General features: G+C 42.0%; 1 protein-coding gene across 20 annotated transcripts in view; it reads right to left on the reverse strand.

The window, feature by feature from the left end:
* ATF7IP2 (activating transcription factor 7 interacting protein 2) overlaps nucleotides 1–20075 on the reverse strand; it is a 132221-nt gene that overhangs the window by 84973 nt on the left and 27173 nt on the right. For 6 of the 20 annotated variants that reach the window (XM_055240987.2, XM_063618210.1, XM_063618211.1 and 3 more), the window contains exons 1-3: nucleotides 9660–9732; nucleotides 8503–8649; nucleotides 8299–8415 (exon numbers count right to left, since the gene is read on the reverse strand). The gene's annotated coding sequence lies outside the window, so the exon portion shown is untranslated. The other 14 variants (XM_063618221.1, XM_063618220.1, XM_063618226.1 and 11 more) reach the window with 12 other exon arrangements.

The following is a 20075-nucleotide window of genomic DNA, read 5'->3' on the forward strand; positions in this document are numbered from 1 at the left end:
TGTTAGCTGTGGGTTTTTTACAGATGCTTTTTAACAAGTAAAGAAAGCTCCAAACTTTCCCTATTGTTTAATGTTTTTATCATGAAGGGACATTGGATCTTATCAATGCTTTTCACTATCTCTTAAAAAGATCATGTAGCTTTGTTCTCTTTGATATGGCACTTAACATTAAAGATTCTTGCACGAGAAATTTACTTTGCATTCCTGAGATAAATCTCACTTGGTCATGGTATATAATCCTTTTATGTTAATTTCAAATTACTAGCATTTGGTTGAGGATTTTCACATCTCTATACATTAAAAAAACATCGTTCTGCAGTTTTCTTTTCCTATAGTGTTGGGGTCTGCTTTGGTATCCAAATAATACTAGCCTTACAGAATTATCTCAGAAATGTTCTGTCTTCTTCTATTTCTTGAAAGAATTGAAGAACTGTACCTTTAAATGTTTGGTAGAATTTACTAATAAAACCATCTGATTTGGGGCTTTTCATTTTGTCCTAATTCCACTGCTTTGTTTATGTTTGTTCAGATTTTCTACTTCTTCAGTCAGTTCTGGTAGTTCTGTGTCTTTTTAGGAATTTGTCTGTTTCATCTATTAATGGAGTACCATACAACTGGAATTATTCTATAGTATTCCCTTATAATTTTTTTCTTAACTACTGGAAGGTCAGTAGTAATGTCCCCTCATTCATTCCTGATTTTAGTAATTTGAGTCTTCTCTCCCTTTTTTGTGCTCAGTTTAGCTGAATGTTTAATTTTGTCGATCATTTAAAAAAATGATTTATGGTTTCCTTTTCTATTTTTGTCTATTCTATTAATTTCCAAACTAATTTTTTCCTACATTCTGCTGACTTCAGGCTCAGTTTGTTCTTCTAGTTCCAGTTTCTTAAAAGGTCTAGGTTACTGATTTGAGGTCTTCTTTTTTAATATAGCATTTATCACTATAAATTTTCTAACAATTGCTGCAATTGTACCCTCCAAAACCTTTGATATGTTTGTCTTCATTTTCATTCACCCCAAAGTATTTTCTAATTAACCTCATGATTTCTTCTTTGACCCATTATTTAGGAGTGTTAATTTCAACATATTTTAAATTTCTCAAGTTTCTTTTTAGTACTGATTTCTGATTTTATTCACCGGTCAGATAATGTTCTTTTTCATAATTTCAATCCTTTTAAGTGTGTTGGTTTGCATCATGGCCTAGTGTGACTATACTGATGGATGTTCTACATACACTCCGAAAGAGTCTATTCTGCTGTTGTTGGGTGGACCATTCAAAGATGTCGCTTAAGTCTAGTTGGCTTTGTGCTGCGTAAGTCTCTTGTCTTGCTGATTTCCTCAGTTTTCTATCCATTATGACAGTGTTGTATTGAATTCTCCAATTATTACTGAATTGTGCATTCCTTCCTTCAATTCTGTCAATAGTTGCTTCATACATTTTGCTCCTCCTTAGTAGGTGCATATGTTTACGATTTGTATGCCTTTCTGAGGCACCAACTCTTGTCATTATAGAATGTCTCTCTGTTTGAAAATATACTGTTTCAGTATATTTTGTCTGAAATCGGTATAGGCACGATAGCTTTACTATGGTTGCTATTTGCATGTTGTATCTTCATCTATCCTTTTACTTTCAGCCGATTTGCATCTTTGAATCCAAAGTCTGTCTCCTGTAAACAGCCTATAGGCCAAGGCTGTTTTTTCCTTCAGTCTGAAAATCTCTGCCATTTCACAGGATTGTTTAATCCTTTCACACCTGACATTACTTGGTTGTTTTTGTTTGCTTAGAGATAGGTCTCTCTATCATGCACAGTGCTGAGATCAGAGCTCACTGCAGCCTTGAACTCCCGGGCTCAAGTGATCTTCCCACATCAGCCTACCAAGCAGCTGGGACTACACGTACGTGCCATCACACTCAGCTAATTTTAAAATTTTTTTTGTAGAGACAAGGTCTTACCATGGTGCCCAAGCTCATCTCAAACTCCTGGCCTCAAATATTCCTCGGCCTACCCAGGTGCTATGATTCCAGACATGAGCCACTGTACCTGGCCTTCATATTACTATTGATATACAGATGCTGCGTGACTTGCAATAGTATTACATCCCAAAAAACCTATCAGAAATTGAAAATATCCTAGGTCAAAGATGCAGTTAATACAGGTACAACTAACCTACCGAACATCATAGCAAAGCCTAAGCCTACCTTAAACATGTTGAGAACACTCATATTAGCCTACAATTGAGCAAAATAATTTAAGCCAAAGTTGATTTAATACTGAAGTCTTGAATTTCTCATGGATTTATATTCTACCGAATGCCTATCACTTTCCGTAGCATCATAAACTAAAAATCATGTCAAATCATAATTCAGGGTCCACCTATAGCTTCATTTATGTCTGCTTTTCACTTTTTGGTTTATGTCTCATGCCTTTTATTCTATTCCTTTACTGCCATAGGATTCTTCCAATGGTGTCTTTTTTTTTTTTTTTTTTGTGACAGAGTCTCACTCTGTCACCTAGCCTGGAGTGCACTGGCATTGAGGCAATCTCGGCTCACTACAACCTCCGCCTCCCAGGTTCAAGCAATTCTCCTGCCTCAGCCTCCCAAGTAAGTAGCTGGGATTACAGGTGCTCACCACCATGCCCAGCTAATGTTTGTATTTTTAGTAGAGAGGGGGTTTCACCATGTTGGCCAGGCTGGTCTCAAACTCCTGACCTCAAGTGATCCATCCACCTCAGCCTCCCAAAGTGCTGGAATTACAGGTGTGAGCCATCGCACCTGGCCTAATGGTTTCATTTTTAAACCTTCATTTTTCTTTTCTTTTGGAGACAGGGATTCACGTTGTTGCTCAGGCTAAAGTACAGTGGGCATGAACACAGCTTACTGCACCCTCAACCTCCTGGACTCAAACAAGACTCTCACCTGACCCTTCAAACAGCAGGGACATCAGGGGCGCCCATCACACCCAGCTAATTTTTTTTTTTTTTTTCTTAAAGACAGAGTCTCACTATGTTGCCTAGGCTGGTCTTAAACTCTTGGGCTCAAGAAATCCTCCTGCTTTGGCCTCCCAAAGTGCTGACATTAGACAATTTATGGGCCTGTGCCTGGCCTATAAATGGCTAACATTATGTTCATAATTTTTATATCAATGTTAATGAGAGATGGGTCTATTTTTATTGGGTGTTGATATCAAAGGTTTGCTGACCTCATACAAACTACAAAATCTTTCTAGTCTCTGAACAATTTCTGTGTGAATGGTGTTATTTTTCCTTAAATATTAGAATAATTCACCACTAATGCCATCTGGGCCTGGGGTTAACTTAGTGGTAAAGGTTTTCAATTAAAACTGAGGTAGAACCAACTGGGAGCAGTGGCTCACACCTGTAATCCTAGCACTTTGGGAGGCCAAGGCTCAAACAGCCCAGGAGTTCAAAAACATCCTGGAGATGTCATCTCCAGTTAAAAAAAAAAAAAAAAATGCCAGGCGCAGTGGCTCACGACTGTAATCCCAGCACTTTAGGAGGCCAAGGCAGGTGGATCACCTGAGGTCAGTAGTTCAAGACCAGCCTGACCAACATGGCGAAACCCAGTCTCTACTAAGTACAAAAATTAGCCGGGCATGGTGGCGGGTGCTACTTGGGAGGCTGAGGCAAGAGAATCACTTGAACCTGGGGGGTGGGGGTTGCAGTGAGCTGAGATCTTGCCACTTCACTCCAACCTGGGGAAAAGAGTGAAAATCCGTCAAAAAAAAAAGATATATACAACCATTCATGATTTTTGTATCTTTTGGTGTCAATTTTACCTATTTTTCCATTTCAACACAAATTAAAATTTGTCAACACAAAGTTCCTACAGTATTCTCCAATTGTATTTGTAATACCTGTAGTACTGTCCCTCTTTTCTTTTTTTTTTTTTTTTTTAAACAGAATCTCGCTCTGTCACCCAGGCTGGAAGGCAGTGGCACGATCTCAACTCACTGCAACCTCCACCTCCCGGGTTCAAGCAATTCTCCTGCTTCAGCCTCTCCAACAGCTGGGACTACAGGTGTGCACCACCACGCCCAGTTAATTTTTGTATTTTAGTAGAGATGGCGTTTCACCATGTTGGCTAGGCTGGACTTGAACTCCTGACCTCAGGTGATCCTCCTGCCTTGGCCTCCTGGTGGGATTACAGGTATGAGCCACTGCACCCGGCCTCATTCTTGATATTAGTGATGTGTTTTTCTCTTTTTTCTTGATCATTTTTATTAAACATGTATCAAGATTGTCAAAGTAAACAAAAATAAAAAAAAACAAAAAGAGATTGTCAAAGTACTTTAAGTTTGCTAGCTTGCTATTACACAGTGTTCCATTTCATAATTTCCTGCCATATTCCTTTTCTTTTTTTATTTGACATGGAGTTTCACTCTTGTTGCCCAGGCTGGAGTGCAATGCACCATCTCGGCTCACCGCAACCTCTGCCTCCTGGGTTCAAGTGATTTTCCCACCTCAGCCTCCTGAGTAGCTGGGAGCCACAGTGCCTGGCCTTTTTAAAATTTTTATTGCCCAGGCTGGTCTTGAACTTCTGGGCTCCAGCAATCCACCCACCTAAGCCTCCCAAAGTACTGGGATTACAGGTGTGAGCCACCACACCCAGCACTTTTTTTTTGAGACAGGGTCTCTCTCTGTGGCCCAGGCTGGAATGCAATGGTGCGATCATAGCTGACTGTAACCTTGAACTCTTGGGCTCAGCAATTCTCCCATCTCATTCTCCAGAGCAGCTAGGACTACCGGTGCATGCTACTGCACCCAGCTAATTTTTTTTTCATAGCGATGGGGTCTCATTATGCTGCCCAGGCTGGATTCAAATTCCTGGGCATAAGTAGTCCTCCAGTCTTGGCCTCCCAAACCATTGGGATTACAAATGTGAGCTACCATGCCCTACTCTCCTTCCGCTTTCTTTGCATTTGCTTTGCTGTTCTTGTTCCAGCTTCAGGTAAAAACTCAGATATTTTTCAGTCTCTCTTTTTCCTTTTATATTTTTAGAGCCTCACTTTGTCACCCAGCTGGAGTGCAGTGGCATGAACATAGCTCACTGCAACCTCAAAATCCTAGGCTCAAGTAATCCTACTGCCTCAGCCTTCCAAGTAGCTAGGACTACAAGTGTGTCCCTCCATGGCTGGCTAATTTTACAAAACATTTTTTTGTAGAGACAGCGTCCTGTAATGTTACCCAGGTGGGTCTCAAACTCCTGACCTCAAGTTATCCTCTATCTCGGCCTCACAAAGTGGTGGGATTACAGGCACGAGTCAGCACGCCCAGCCTATTACCTTTTTTTCTAATTTCTCACTTAAAGCTGTAAATTTTCCTCTAAGCCCTACTTTAGTTGAGCCCACAAGTTTTGAAAAACTCTACCTTACAATTTGGTATTTATCCAATATTTTCTAAGATGCATTGTAATTTCTTAACCTGCGGATTATTCAGAAGTATGTTACCTTCCAAGCAATAGCACATTTCCTATATCTTTGTGGTTAAAAGTTAGCTTAATCTTTTTTCCTTTTATAGTTCGAAGCTATGGGTGCATGCTGATTTAGTTTGGTTTTTTCCTGCTTCATTGGATTTCTCCATTATAAAACATCTCTGTTCTCCAATGATGTTCTCCAAGGTAGTATATTAGTACATTATAAACAATTTAATAAGAGCAATTCTCATTAAATTAAAAAAAAACCTACTGAACTGAATTTTTACTGTTACTCTTTTTAAAAAGTAAAAATTTAGAAAAAATCCCATTTAACTAAACTTGTTCAAAGTCAGATACTTCAGCCAATATTTGAACGGAGGGTCTTAAGACTCAAAGAAATCTATCACAAACACAAAACAGGTAAGTTATTATGAAGCGACAGGGCGCTTTAACAGTTATATAGTGGTTAACAAAATGACAAAACTCAGGCCAGGTGGCAGTTAATCTCATAATGAGCATGAAGTAACGCCAAGTGTGGTTCATAGACCAACAGCATCCGCATCACTTGAATGCTAAGAGAATTCTGACATTACTTTTTTCAAGTTTTATCAATGTAATAGTATAAAATGCTCATTATGAAATAAAGCAGTTGCTTGCCAGCACTCCCGAATATCTAATGGCAATCACTTTAACGACTTGTTTTTAAAATCTCAGTATTTTAAAATATTTTCATACTATTTCTTGAGTTACAAATTTTAGCCATGTCGACTTCCTGTAATTGCAGATGATGATTTAGCTCACATATGTATTTTTTTGGAGGTGGGGAGGAAACATTTTAATTGGATGGTAGGGGATGGTAACACTGGACGGGGGGAGCACTCACAGTTCCAAGTTTCCCTCCAAATTATAAAGCGTTCTTGTAATTAGCTAGATTTCCTATAGCCAGATCTTATGCCCATGGGAAGGAGGGGAGGATGTGAAAAGCACTGTGGTCTGCCCTCCTGTCATTCATAGATCCGGTTCTGTAGCTCACACGTTTCTTACAGCTCATCGTATTTTCAGTTAAATCAATATTTAAGTTGTTATAAATATTCTCTATATAGCCAGATAGACTACCATGACTACATTATCTTTCTTTCACAGTAGTTTGTCTTTTACTGGAGATATCAACTGAACCTTCTTATAAACCTAACCTTCACTTTACAAATTGACCAGAACTGTCATATTATCAACCTTTCCTCCTAGTCTATGCTCTTTCAAGATCAAGCTTAAAGATCACCTCCTCCAAAAAACAGCCCCGAGAGAACTACTACTTCTTTATCTACATTTCCCACTACAATTTTTTTTTTTTTTTTTTTTTGAGACGGAGTCTCGCTCTGTCGCCCAGGCTGGAGTGCAGTGGCGCGATCTCGGCTCACCGCAAGCTCGGCCTCCCGGCTTCATGCCTTTCACCTGCCTCAGCCTCCCGAGTAGCTGGGACTACAAGCGCCCTGCCACCACGCCCGGCTTATTTTTTTGTACTTTTTAGTGGAAACGGGGTTTCACCATGTTAGCCAGGATGGTCTTGATCTCCTGACCTCGTGATCCACCTGCCTCGACCTCCCAAAGTGCTGGGATTACCGTGTGAGCCACCGTGCCCGGCCTACAAATATTTTTTGTATCTTCAGTGACATGCTTTTCTTACAGTAGTTTTAATGCTGTTTAATAAATATTCACTTAAAAAACAAACCTCTGGAAAGCCACCCAAAGTTATTCTCTTCTTAATAACAAGTACTGAAAAACCTCCCAAAGTCACTGTCTCCTTAATAAAGAGTACTAAAAAGGCCTCGGCAACTTTTGCCATGGCTATCTGATAAGCTATTTCACATCAGCATACTGTACACACTACAGCCTCAGAGGTATACTAATGGAAATTACCACCACATTTAGTAGACACATACAATGCCTCTAAATAATTCATGGCTAACTTCAGTAACACCTCTCTAAACATTTCATAGCTTAATCAGAAGTTCAAAAAAATCCAATATATTATCTCCCTCTCCTCCAAAAAGTCATGGTTATTTCTCTGTAGATACCGGCTGACTCCAATCTGTCCCATCATTGGTAAAAATGAAGATAAAAAACTATCCTAGTCTACTGTAATGCAGAATAATTATCTAAATGATATAAGAATATGAGATAGGCCGGTCAGCCTAGCACTTTGGGAGGCAGAGGCGGGTGGATCACCTGAGGTCAGGAATTCGAGACCAGCCTGGCCAACACGGTGAAACCCCATCTCCACTAAAAATACAAAAACTAGTCGCGCGCCTATAATCCCAGCTACTTGCAAGGCTGAGGCAGGAGAATCACTTGAACCCGGAGGGCGGAGGTTGTAGTGAGCCGAGATCGCGCCACTTCACTCCAGCCTGAGCCAAAGAGCGAAACTCTGCCTAAAAAAATAAATAAATAAATTAAATTAAATAAAATAAATGAGATACATAAGTCACCGCAGTGTGTGTGTGTGGGGTGGGGGGGCGGCGGGGAGAAGTAAAATAAATAAGACTATGACATAGAATGAGAGAATACGATTTTTTGGTATTTTGTATTATCTCGCTCAACAATGAGAATACTCTTGCGCATTTAAAGTTGTATTTTATTTTTAACTATCCAATATATTATTTAAACTTTGATTACATCAAATCAAACAGATTGTGCACACTCACTATAAGAGAGCTATGATATATGCAGAAGCAAAGGTGCAGGGATCATGCAATAGTTTTGTACCAGATTTCAAGATATCAAGTAGCAAGGAAACACAATGGAAGTGAAGGCTGAGGTGAAGTACAGGCATAAGGCAAGGAAAGCAGAACATTCAAGATGTACCTATATACACCAGTTCTTAAAACACGCAAATCATTTCCAATAATGCACTGGCTCATGTATTTCTGTTGAGGCAGAAGTCAATCTTAGGATGTGGTCTGTACATATCTGCAGATAAGACTGAGAGTGAAGTAAATTTGATTAAGATCGGAGTCAACACTTCTACAAACGTATTGCAGAATAAACAAGCTAAGAAGAAAGGCATACTTCACAAAAGCTGAATTCAGTGTTATTAGTCCTTCATTCAGATGCTTCATTTTTGCATTTTCAATTGCTTTCCTGTGATATAACTTATCTTTATCTTGGTCTTCCCCATTTGTTTTGCAAATAGTTATGTCGCAGGTCATTTACTGGCTACAATAAATATGACAAAACCATAATAAAAACAGTATTAAGTCGCAATCTAGAATAACAATTTAAGTGAATATGACATAATTTTTCTAATGTGGACTATTGAGTACAACTGTCCTCTTCTTCTATACATATTAACCATATACAAGTCTTCAGAGCAGAAAAAGCCATTGTGTCCTAAAGGAAGCAACACGTGGTTAGAAACTTCATTTTCAACACAGAAACGTGGAAAGGTAGAAGTCCGTCTCCTTAAGTGCAGTAAGGTTTTAACAGAAATAAAGCAAAAATAATTACTGCGTCCTCTCTCAAACTTGCTTGCCAAACTTGGAGAAAACTGGTTACAGAAGGGCGATAAGACGGAATTTTCTTAAACACATATTCATAAAAACGAACTTCTACCTTAAGGAAATCGTCTTCCTTAAATCCTACCATCCCTACACCGGCAAGCTCACAGGTACGGGATTTCAGCATTTTACTCAGAATTTTGTATTTTTCCTGATGCTCTAGTCCCTACTTTTAAACAAACTTCAAGTCCGCCTGGCGAGATCCAGTTGCCCTCTGGCACCTGGCTTCATTAGATGATTAAAATGACTCAAGAAAATGTGGCAATGGGACAGTAAAGTTGGTGGAGGTGGAGATTTTTCCGTTAATTCCTAAAAGCATTCCAGACAAGAGCGAGCTTTTACTTACCCCCTCAGGACAAAAAACACGAACCACTTCCCTCCGCAATCCCCAACCCCAGTGCCGCCCGGACCTGGGGCCGCACACCACTCCCGCTTCACCAGCACCCCTCTGCGAAAACGGTGCAGACGCCCGTCCGCCCCTCAGGAGCCTCTTCCCTGCCCGGTCAGACGGCCCCGCGGGCGCTTTTCAGTCAGGGCAGGCTCGCCGCAAACGTCCGGTCGGCCCGGCGCTCCGAGGCCTCCGGGGCCGGCCCTCAGAGAGGCCACCGACCAGAGCCGCCACCCCGCCAATCACCGCTCTGCAGGACACTCGCCCGGCCCCCAACGTACCTGGAGCTGCGCCGCGCCGCGCCAGCCGCAGCTAACCCCACAGCCACTTCGAACCGCAGCCGTTAACAATGGTGGTCCGGCCAGGACCTGCTGAAGTAGGTCTCCCTACGCCCACCCCCAGCTGATTATGGACCAATGGCAGCGCGACTTTGCGGCAGCCCAGCCAATCAGGCACAGCCAGCTAGAGTGGGAGGGGCTAAGGGTCGCGAGGGGAAATGGAAGTAGGCTGAGGGGCGCCTGGGGTTCGCCTCCGTGGGCGCTTCTTCCGGTCAGCCACCGGGGCTTCCCCGCCATAGCGCAGATGGAGGCTTCTGAGCTGCGCCTTTCTTTTGGGTGACTCGTGTTAAGATTTAGACTTTCGAAACTTAATAGGAATAAGACCTTATTTACAAAAACAACTCCTCACCCCGATCAGTAGTTTCCGATTTGAATTTTTTAATATGTTTGAAAATATTTATCTTATTTACTTTTTTTGATGACTCCTTAAATTTTGCGACTCAGGAGATTGGTCCTAGCACCATAGTCTTTTTTTTTTTTTTTTTTTTTTTGAGACGGCGTTTCGCTCTTGTCGCCCAGGCTGGAGTTCAGCAGGGTGATCTCAGCTCACTGCAACCCCCATTTCCCATCTCCCAGGTTCAAGCGATTCTCCTGCCTTAGCCTCCCAAGTAGCTGGGACTACAGGTGTGGGCCACCATGCCCGGCTAATTTTTGTACTTTTAATAGACATGGGTTTTCACTATGTTGGCCAGGCTGGTCTTGAACTCCTGACCTCAGGTGATCCACTCCTCTGCCTCCCAAAATGTTGGGATTACAGGCATGAGCCACTGCGCCCACCCGCACCATAGCCTTGAGTTTGCTAAATTGTCCCAGGAACCTACCTGCCAGCCTTGGCTGCTTGTGATTTCAGGAGGCCCGATGCCTTAGGTGGCTGTGCACTTGGATGCCATGAACTCATTCAACAGGTGGTCACTGAATGCCCACTGTGTAGAAAGTACAGGAAATACAACAGTGGATTAGATCCCTAATGCCTTCTTTTTAATTTATTTATTTGACCGAGTTTCGCTCTTGTTGCCTAGGCTGGAGTGCAATGGCGCGATCTCGGCTCACTGTAACCTCCACCTCCCGGGTTGAAGCGCTTCTCCTACCTCAGCGCCCCCCCCAAGTAGCTGGGATTATAGGCATGCGCCACCGTGCCTGGCTAAGTTTTTTTTGTATTTTTAGTAGAGATGGGGTTTCTCAATGTTGGTCAGGCTGCTCATGAACTCCCGACCTCAGATAATCCACCTGCCTGGGCCTCCCAAAGTGCTGGGATTATAGGCGTGAGCCACCACGCTTGTCGTGAGGCTAGAGCTGCCTGCCTTGTCACTTCCAGTTAGGAGAAAAATGAGGCGAGTCCGGACAATCTAGGTTAGGTCATCAACGGAATAACATACTCCAACGAGCCAGTTCCCCAAATATGATCCAGGGATCTAGGAGTAATCTTTAATGCCAATCCTATTTTTATAATTATACTATTTCTATAATAATATAAAGATGTTTTTGCTTTTTTCATTCTCTGAGTCAGGAGAGTCAATGGAATTTTCTAGAAGCCTCTGGAAAATTGACGTGTGATATTGTTACAGATTGAATACAGAAGCAGACATGAGAATCTAACTACCAACCTGGGCAACAAAGTGAGACCCCCACTTTTCTAGAGAAGTAAAAATAAAAAGTTAGCTGCATCGTTCCAGCTACACGGGAGGCTGAGAGGACGGGAGGATCGCTTAAGCTCAGGAGTTAGGGACTGCAGTGAGCTGTGATAGTGTCACTGCACTCCACCCTGGATGATAGAGCAAGAGACTGTCTTAGAAAAGAGAGAAACGCCAAGCACAGTGGCTCACATCTGTAATCCCAGCACTGTGGGAGGCCGAGGCAGGCGGATCATGAGGTCAGTAGTTCCAGACCAGCCTGGCCAAGATAGTGAAACCCCATCTCTACTAAAAATACAAAAATTAGCTGGGCATGGTGGCACGTGCCTGTAATCCCAGCTACTCAGGAGGCTGAAGCAGGAGAATCGACTGAACCTGGGAGGTGGAGTTTGTGGTAAGCCGAGATCGCACTATTGCACCCCAGCATGGGCAACAGAGTGAGTCTCCATCTCAAAAAAAAAAGAGAGAAAAAGAAAGAGAGAGAGAGTCTTACTGTATTAAGTCAGACATTAAGGAAATTAGCAAAAATGTAAAACAATCCTAATCTTTGCACACTTTTTGTTGTTCTAGAACATGATTTTGAAAATAATTATAGGGTTGCTAAGAGAGATAGTGTGGGAGGGAGTGGGAGGTAGTAAGTTGCAGTCAGATAAGGAATTTGGACTTAATTCAGTTAACAGTGAGTAACTAGCCTTTAGAAATGTTATGTCTATTTAAGGTACTAGGATATCCTGTATGTCATTTTAACAATAGTAATATAATAGGCCAGGTGCATGCCTGTAATCCTACCATTTTGTTATATCTATTTAAGGTACTAGGATATCTTGTATTTCATTTTAACAATAGTAATATAATAGGCCAGGTGCATGCCTGTAATCCTACCATTTTGTTATGTCTATTTAAGGTACTGGGATATCTTGTATTTCATTTTAACAATAGTAATATAATAGGCCAGGTGCATGCCTGTAATCCTACCATTTTGTTATGTCTATTTAAGGTACTAGGATATCTTGTATTTCATTTTAACAAAAGTAATATAATAGGCCAGGGGGACACCCGTAATCCTAGCATTTTAGGAGGCCAAGACCGTCAGATAGCTTGAGCCCAGGAGTTTGAGACCAGCCTGGGCAATATAGTGAGACCCCATCTCTATAAAGAAAATTATAATAATTGATATTTACTGGACATTATGTTAATAAAGTTTATTGTTGGCTGGGTGCGGTGGCTCACGCCTGTAATCCCAGCACTTCGGGAGGCCAAGGTGGGCAGATCACTTGAGATCAAGAGATCGAGACCATCCTGGCCGACATGGTGAAATCCCGTCTCTACTAAAAATACAAAAATTAGCTGGGCGTGATGGTGTGCACCTGTAGTCCCAGCTACTTGGGAGCCTGAGGCAGGAGAATTGCTTGAACCTGAGAGAAGGAGGTTGCAATGAGCCAAGATCACGCCACTGCACTCCAGCCTGGTGACAGAGTGAGACTCGGTCTCAATAAATAAATAGATAAATTCATTCACATAATGCGCTACATGAAGTACTATGAAGTCTCTCAATTTGCTGTTTGACTTTTTAAAATAAATAATGCTTAACATAATAACAGATACAGTTGTTTGTACATTTCCTGACTTATGGTAGACACTTGATGTATAGTAACTATATTATTAAAATTAATAAAGCTGAGAATATCAATGATCTTGAGTAAATTCTTTAGATTTTTGTGTTGGAATGCTTTGTTGTTTCTTAGTTTTCTTCCATTGAGGATTGTGGCGGGCAGAATTTGTACTCCCATGATCTTTGTCTCCTAATGTGCGTTTTATGGTTATAAATCACCTTACATGGCAAAAGGGACTTTGAGAATATGATTAAGGTTATAATCAGCTGACCTTAAGATGGAGGACTTAACCTGGATTTTCCTGGTGAGTACAGTGTAATCACGTGAATCCCGAAAGGCAAAAGACAAGTCACACAGATGCAGCAGAAAGGAAATTCATAGATTTTCAAAGCACAGGCAGAACTCAGCCCATGGTTCCTGACTTAAAGATGAGAGGGACCACATGCAAACCTTGAGAATGAAAGTAGTACTGCCAACAACCTGAATGAACCCAGAAACAGATTACTCTGCAGAGCCTGAGCTGGCTGACAGCCTATTGAGACCCTAAGGAGAGTTCCCAGCTAAGTCCACTGTACTTCTGACTTCTATATAGAACTGTGAGATAAGTGGGTAGTGTTTTAAGCCATTATGTTTGTGGTAACTTTCTATGGCAACAATAGAAAACAAATGCAAGCATTCATTCCACACGCTTCTTGGCACTCCCTAAGGCAAGGTGGAAACCCTGTGAACTACATTTCCAAGGAGCCCTTGTCTCCCGTATTCTGGATTCACTTGTGTTTTACCCAGTGGAATGCACTTGCTGAAATTTGAAAAGTGGCAGAGATACATGTTATTGTGGGCTTTTTCCTTAGGCTGTCGCTCTCTTTCACACTAGTCCCTGTCTCAGTTATTTAAAGGCAGCTGTGACAACAGTGGTTTTCTGAACTTTTCTGCCCTTTGGGCAGCAGAAGCAGCACCCTTCTTATTCTCTGGACCACAGAGGCAGCAGCACAAATGAAAACCAATGTGAGGCTGGGCGTGGTGGCTCACGCTTGTAATTCCAGCACTCTGGGAGGCCGAGGCAGGTGGATCACCTGAGGTCAGGAGCTCGAGGCCAGCCTGACCAACATGATGAAACCCTGTCTCTACTAAAAATACAAAAATTAGCTAAGCGTGGTGGCGGGCACCTGTAATCCCAGCTATTAAGGAGGCTGAGGTAGGATAATTGCTTGAACCCAGAGGCAGAGGTTGCGGTGAGCTGAGATTGCACCATTGCACTCCAGCCTAGGTGACAAGAGTGAAACTCCGTCTAAAAAAAAAAAGAAAGAAAGAAAACCAATGTGACAGTAGCTCCTCCAGCCCTTACAAACTTACGAGCATCTAATTCTCTGTACTAAATACCATTATGTTTGAAATATCTGGAGTGGTTTCTTTTTTCCATGACAGAACCCTAATTAATAGACTTCTCCATGCCTGAGTTTCCTGACATATAAAATGAAATTACTAACAATACATAACACATAGTGAAAATTTAACCATTTAGAATTATTGCATGAATTACATTACATGGACTCAATTCATGTCATGTGCTCAATAGAGTACTTAACCAATAGTAAGTGTTCAATAAATGTTTGTTACTATTTTATTTTCTAAGGGGCTATTAGTGTGGTTACCATATTGGCACTACAAAATGCCAGTTTATTCTACCTTTTCTCTAGCCTATCATGAACATTCCTAGCTTGAAAACAAACATACACCAGCCTGAGCAACATAGAGAGACCCTGTCTCTACAGTTTATTTATTTATTTTTTATTTTAATTTTTTGGTTAGCCAGGTGTCGTGGTGTGTGTCTATATTCCTAGCTACTCAGGAGGCTGAAGTGGGAGGACTACTTCTTCAGCCCAGGAGTTCCAGGCTGCAGTCCAGCCTGGGTGACAGAGCAAGACCAAAAAAAAAAAGAAGAAAGTAAAAGAAAAGGGGCCGGGCATGGTGGCTCACGCCTGTAATCCCAGCGCTTTAGGAGGCCAAGGCAGGAGGATCACAAGGTCAGGAGTTCAAAACCAGCCTGGCCAACATGGTGAAACCTTGTCTCCACTAAAAATACAAAAAATTATCTGGGCGAGGTGGCAGGCACCTATAATCCCAGATGCTCAGGAGGCTGAGGCCCAAGAATTACTTGAACCTGGGAGGCAGAGGATGCAGTGAGCTAAGACCATGCCGCTGCACTCCAGCCTGGCCAACAAAGCGAGCCTCTGTCTCAAGAAAAGAGAAAAACAAAAAGAAAAGAAAAGAAAACACACATGCATTGTGAGGACTAAACTGATTTTTAAAAATCTTGGCCAAATTCCTATCTAAGGAACCTGGGGAGTCATGCCCTACAAACCATAAATTCTCATCACTTGGGTATAAAACCCATATATCATGACTTACTTTCCAACCTGACAAGAAAGTCAAAATATTTTACCCCAAAATGTTTCTTTGCCATATTTTGAAATGGTCCTGCAAAGCTGTCCTTTGTGGAGCAAAATGTGCATCTGTAAAGAATCTCTATTAACACAGCTACATATTTTTCTTCCAGGCCCTCCCAATCCTGAAGAGATTAAGTAAAAGTCTAGCACCCTTTAAAGGTATGAATAGGAAACATGTGTCATCTGTTGTCTCAAAGGGCAGCCACTATAAGACTTCAAAAGAACCTTGGTCTCCACAGTCCTTTATCCTAATCTGAACATTTCTTGATCCCAGGTCTTTTTTTTTTTAGATAGAGTTTCACTCTTGCTGCACAGCCCAGGCTGGAGTGCAATGGCGCGATCTTGGCTCACTGCAACCTCCACCTCCTGGGTTCAAGTGATTCTCCTGCCTCAGCCTCCAGAGTAGCTGGGATTACAGGCGTGCGCCACCATGCCCGGCTAATTTTTTTGTATTTTTAGTAGAGACGGGGTTTCACCAGGTTGGCCAGGCTGGTCTCGAACTCCTGACCTCAGATGAACCACCTGCCTCAGCCTCCCAAAGTGCTGGAATTACAGGCATAAGCCACTGCACCCAGCCTGATCCCAGGTCTTTAGACAAATTCAACCAATCGTCAATCAGAATGTTTAAATTTTCCTATAGCCTGGAAGCCCCCATCACCCCTGCCTTTCTGGACCAAACCAATGTATTTCTTCAATGTGTTTGACTGATGTCCTATACCTCCCTAAAATGTATAAAACCAAGTTGCACCCCGACCACTTTTGGGCACATGTTCACAGGACCTCCTGAGGGCTGTGTCATGGGCCATGGTTGCTCATATTTGGATCAGAATAAATCTCTTCACGTTTTACAGAGGGTGACTCTTTTCATAGACAATTGCCACCTCTTTATCTATTTAGCAGCCACAAAATAACATAAGAAGTCAGAATTATATGTAGTTTTCAGGCTGTCAAGTATAAAAAGGCAACTCTGAGGTTAGACTATTTTATATTGGTCTTTATTGGATTTTTTTTTTTTTTTTTTTTGGAGAAGGAGTTTTGCTCTTGTTGCCCAGGCTGGAATGCAATGGTGCGATCTCGGCTCACCACAACCTCTGCCTCCCAGGTTCAAGCAAGTCTCCTGCCTCAGCCTCCCGAGTAGGTGGGATTACAGGCATGTGCCACTACACCCAGCTAATTTTGTATTTTTAGTAGAGACGGGGTTTCTCCATGTTGGTCAGGGTGGTCTCGAACTCCGGACCTCAGGTGATCCACCCCCCTGTGGCATGCCAAAGTGCTGGGATTACAGGCCTGAGACACTGAGCCGATCTCTTCGTTTTTTTTTTTTTTTTTTTTTTTTTTTTAAGATGGAGTCTCGCACTGTCACCAGCCTGCAGTGCAGTGGCACGATCTCAGCTCACCGCAACTTCTGCCTCCTGGGTTGAACCGATTCTCCTGCCTCAGCCTCCCGAATAGCTGGGACTATAGGCGCGTGCCACCATGCCTGGCTAATCTTTTGTATTTTTAGTAGAGACGGGGTTTCACCGTGTTAGCCAGGATGATCTCCATCTCCTGACCTTGTGATCCACCTGCCTTGGCCTCCCAAAGCGATGGGATTACAGGCGTAAGCCACCGTGCCTGGCCCAGATTGATTCTCTTTCAAAAGCCATATGAGGCCAGGCATGGTGGCTCACGCCTGTAATTCCAGCACTTTGGAAGGCCAAAGCAGGCAGATCACCTGAGGTCACGAGTTCAAGATCAGCCTGGCCAAGATGGTGAAACCCCATCTCTACTAAAAATACACAAATTAGCTGGGTATGGTGGTGGGCGCCTTTAATCCCACCTACTTGGGAGGCTGAGGCATGAGAATCGCTTGAACCCAGAAGACAGAGGTTGCAGTGAGCTGAGATTGCGCCACTGCACTCCAGCCTGTGCAACAGAGTGAGACTCCATAATCTCAAAAAAAAAAAAAAAAAAAAAAAGGCTGGAAATACAGCCATCACAGTAGGCAAAAACACTTTTATGGTGACTATGGAATAGTAACCACTGTCTACCTTACAATTCTCATTTCTACCCTCTTGATCTACAGCCTTTCTAGAAGACACTGTATTATTTCAAGACTTCAGGAATTTGCATTTGTTGCTTCAGCTATTTGGAAAATCCTTTTCCCCCTTCCTCAAATGGCTAATGTCTACTCATTCTTCACCTTTGGTGACAAGGTTGAGTAATTGCAACAGAGACTGTAAGTTCCACAAAGCCTTTTTTTTTTTTTTTTTGCAGATAGAGGCTCGCTGTGTCCCCAGGCTGGCGTGCAGTGGTGCCATCTTGGGTCACCACAATCTCTGCCTCCCAGGTTCAAGCGATTCCCTGCCTCAGCCTCCTGAGTAGCTGGGATTGCAGGCACCCACCACCACGCCTGGTTAATTTTTGTGTTTTCAGTGGAGACGGGGTTTCACCATCTTGGCCAGGCTGATCTTGAACTCCTGACCTCGTGATCCACCCGCCTCGGCCTCTCAAAGTGCTGGGACTACAGGTGTCAGCCACTGTGCCCAGCCCACAAAGTCTTTTAAAGAAAAGTGGGACAACCCCTTCAAGAGATCATAGTAGGCCAATCCTTCTGTTGACAACTACGTCTACTCATTCTTCAAATCACTTCACCTTTACCTGCAGCATAACGCTTATCATATTGTTTTTCCTCTTTTCTCATTTGTCTCTTCTTACTATTTATGAGCATTTTGAGGGTAGTGGCTCATCTTTCAGGTAATATGTAAAATAATACGGGCAAAGCACTTTAAAAAGTACCTGCCGCATAGTAAGTGCTTAGTAAAAGTTTACAACTATTACAGATATAATCATCACCATCCTCTCATTATCATTGTATCTCCTTGTTTCCATTATATGACTATATAATAGAGGCTCAATAAAAGAAGCTCATAAAATGAAAGAGAATGAATAAATTCCTTCAGAATTAGTTTTTCAACATATCTTTATAATATCATTTTGACAAGCATACATCAAAATAGAACAATTGAAATTTATTTAAGGCAAAATTATAGATAGCAACATAATTGCTGATTATGAATGCAATATTAGATTATAGGATAGAAATACTGTTATCATGAATATATTTCTTAAAGTATGATTACTGCAATGTTTAAATTTTATGTGGTGACTTAGCAAGACTATGATACCCAGTTGTTTGAAACATAAGTCTAGATACCATTGTGAAAATATTCTGTAGATGTGATTAACGTCTATAATCAATTGATTTTAAGTAAATTACCTTAAATAATGTGTGTGAGCCTAATCAATTAGTCCAAGATGTTAAGAGAAAAAACAGGCTTCCCAGAGAAGGAATTATGCCACAAGACTAACATAGAAATCCTGCCTCAGACCAGGCACAATGGCTCATGCCTATAATCTCAGTACTTTGGGAGGCCAACATAGGAGGATGGCTTGAGTCCAGGCGTTTGAGACAAGCCTGAGCTGATCTGAGACCCCGTCTCTACAAAAATAAAAATAAAAAAATTATCTGGACATGGTGGCTCACACCTGTAGTCCCAGCTACTTGGAAAGCTGAGGTGGGAGGATCTCTTGAACCCAGGAAATTGAAGCTGTAGTGAGCCACTGTAGCACTGCTGTACCCCAGCCTGGGCAACAAAGCAAGACAAAGAAATCCTGCCTGAGTTTCTACTTTGCAATCCTGCCCAACAAATTTCCAACTCAAGACTACAGCATCAGGCCAGGCACAGTGGTCCACACCTATGATTCCACTGTTTTGGGAGGCTGAGGTAAGCGGATCACTTGAGGTCAGGAGTTAGAGACCAGTTGGCCAACATGGTGAAACCCCGTCTCTACTAAAAACATGAAAATGAGCCAGGCATGGTGGCGCATGCTTGTAATCCCAGCTACTCAGGAAGCTGGGGCAGGAGGATCGCTTGAACCAGGGAGGCAGGGGTTGCACTGAGCCAAGAACATGCTACTGCACTCCAGCCTGGGAGACAGAACGAGAATCCATCTTAAAAAAAGAAAAACAAAAAACAACTCAGACAACTCTCAGGGCAGAAACATGGCTATTTGGAAGACATTCCTTATACACACTGAAAGACAAATGAACAACCTGCTGCCACATGAGGCAAAATATTATAGTTAAGCAAAAAAAAAAAAAAAAAAAAAAAAAAGATACACTAAATGCGTTGGAAGAAAAGCTCATGATTGGGATTCACCAAATAATTAGGGCAGTAAACACCAAAAATGAATCCTGGGGAATATTGAGAGCCATGCCCTTGCCCGCAGCATGATTAATATTCATAAAACACCTGAGAAGATACTACCCTATCATTTTAACTCTGGCTGATTGTTAGAGAAAAAAGGAACTGAATGCTAAAGCAGAGACAAAGAGCTCCAAGAAAGATAAATGCAAAGGGCTCCACACTCACATATTATATCATCAAACTGTCAAATACCGAAGATACAGAGAGAATCTTGAAAGCAGCAAGAGAGAGGCACTCTGTCATGTAAAGGGGATCCTCCAAAAGATCAACAGCCAATTTCTCAGCAGAAACCAAGAAGGTCAGAAGAGAGTGGGATGACATATTTAAAGTGCTGAAAGAAAAAACAAAACAAAAACGAAAAAAAAAAAAAAACAACCACACTGTCGATCAGAAATTTGATACCTAGCAAAACTAGCCT

The sequence above is a fragment of the Symphalangus syndactylus genome, chromosome 14 (assembly GCF_028878055.3).
Source record: "Symphalangus syndactylus isolate Jambi chromosome 14, NHGRI_mSymSyn1-v2.1_pri, whole genome shotgun sequence".
Classification (NCBI taxonomy): domain Eukaryota; kingdom Metazoa; phylum Chordata; class Mammalia; order Primates; family Hylobatidae; genus Symphalangus; species Symphalangus syndactylus.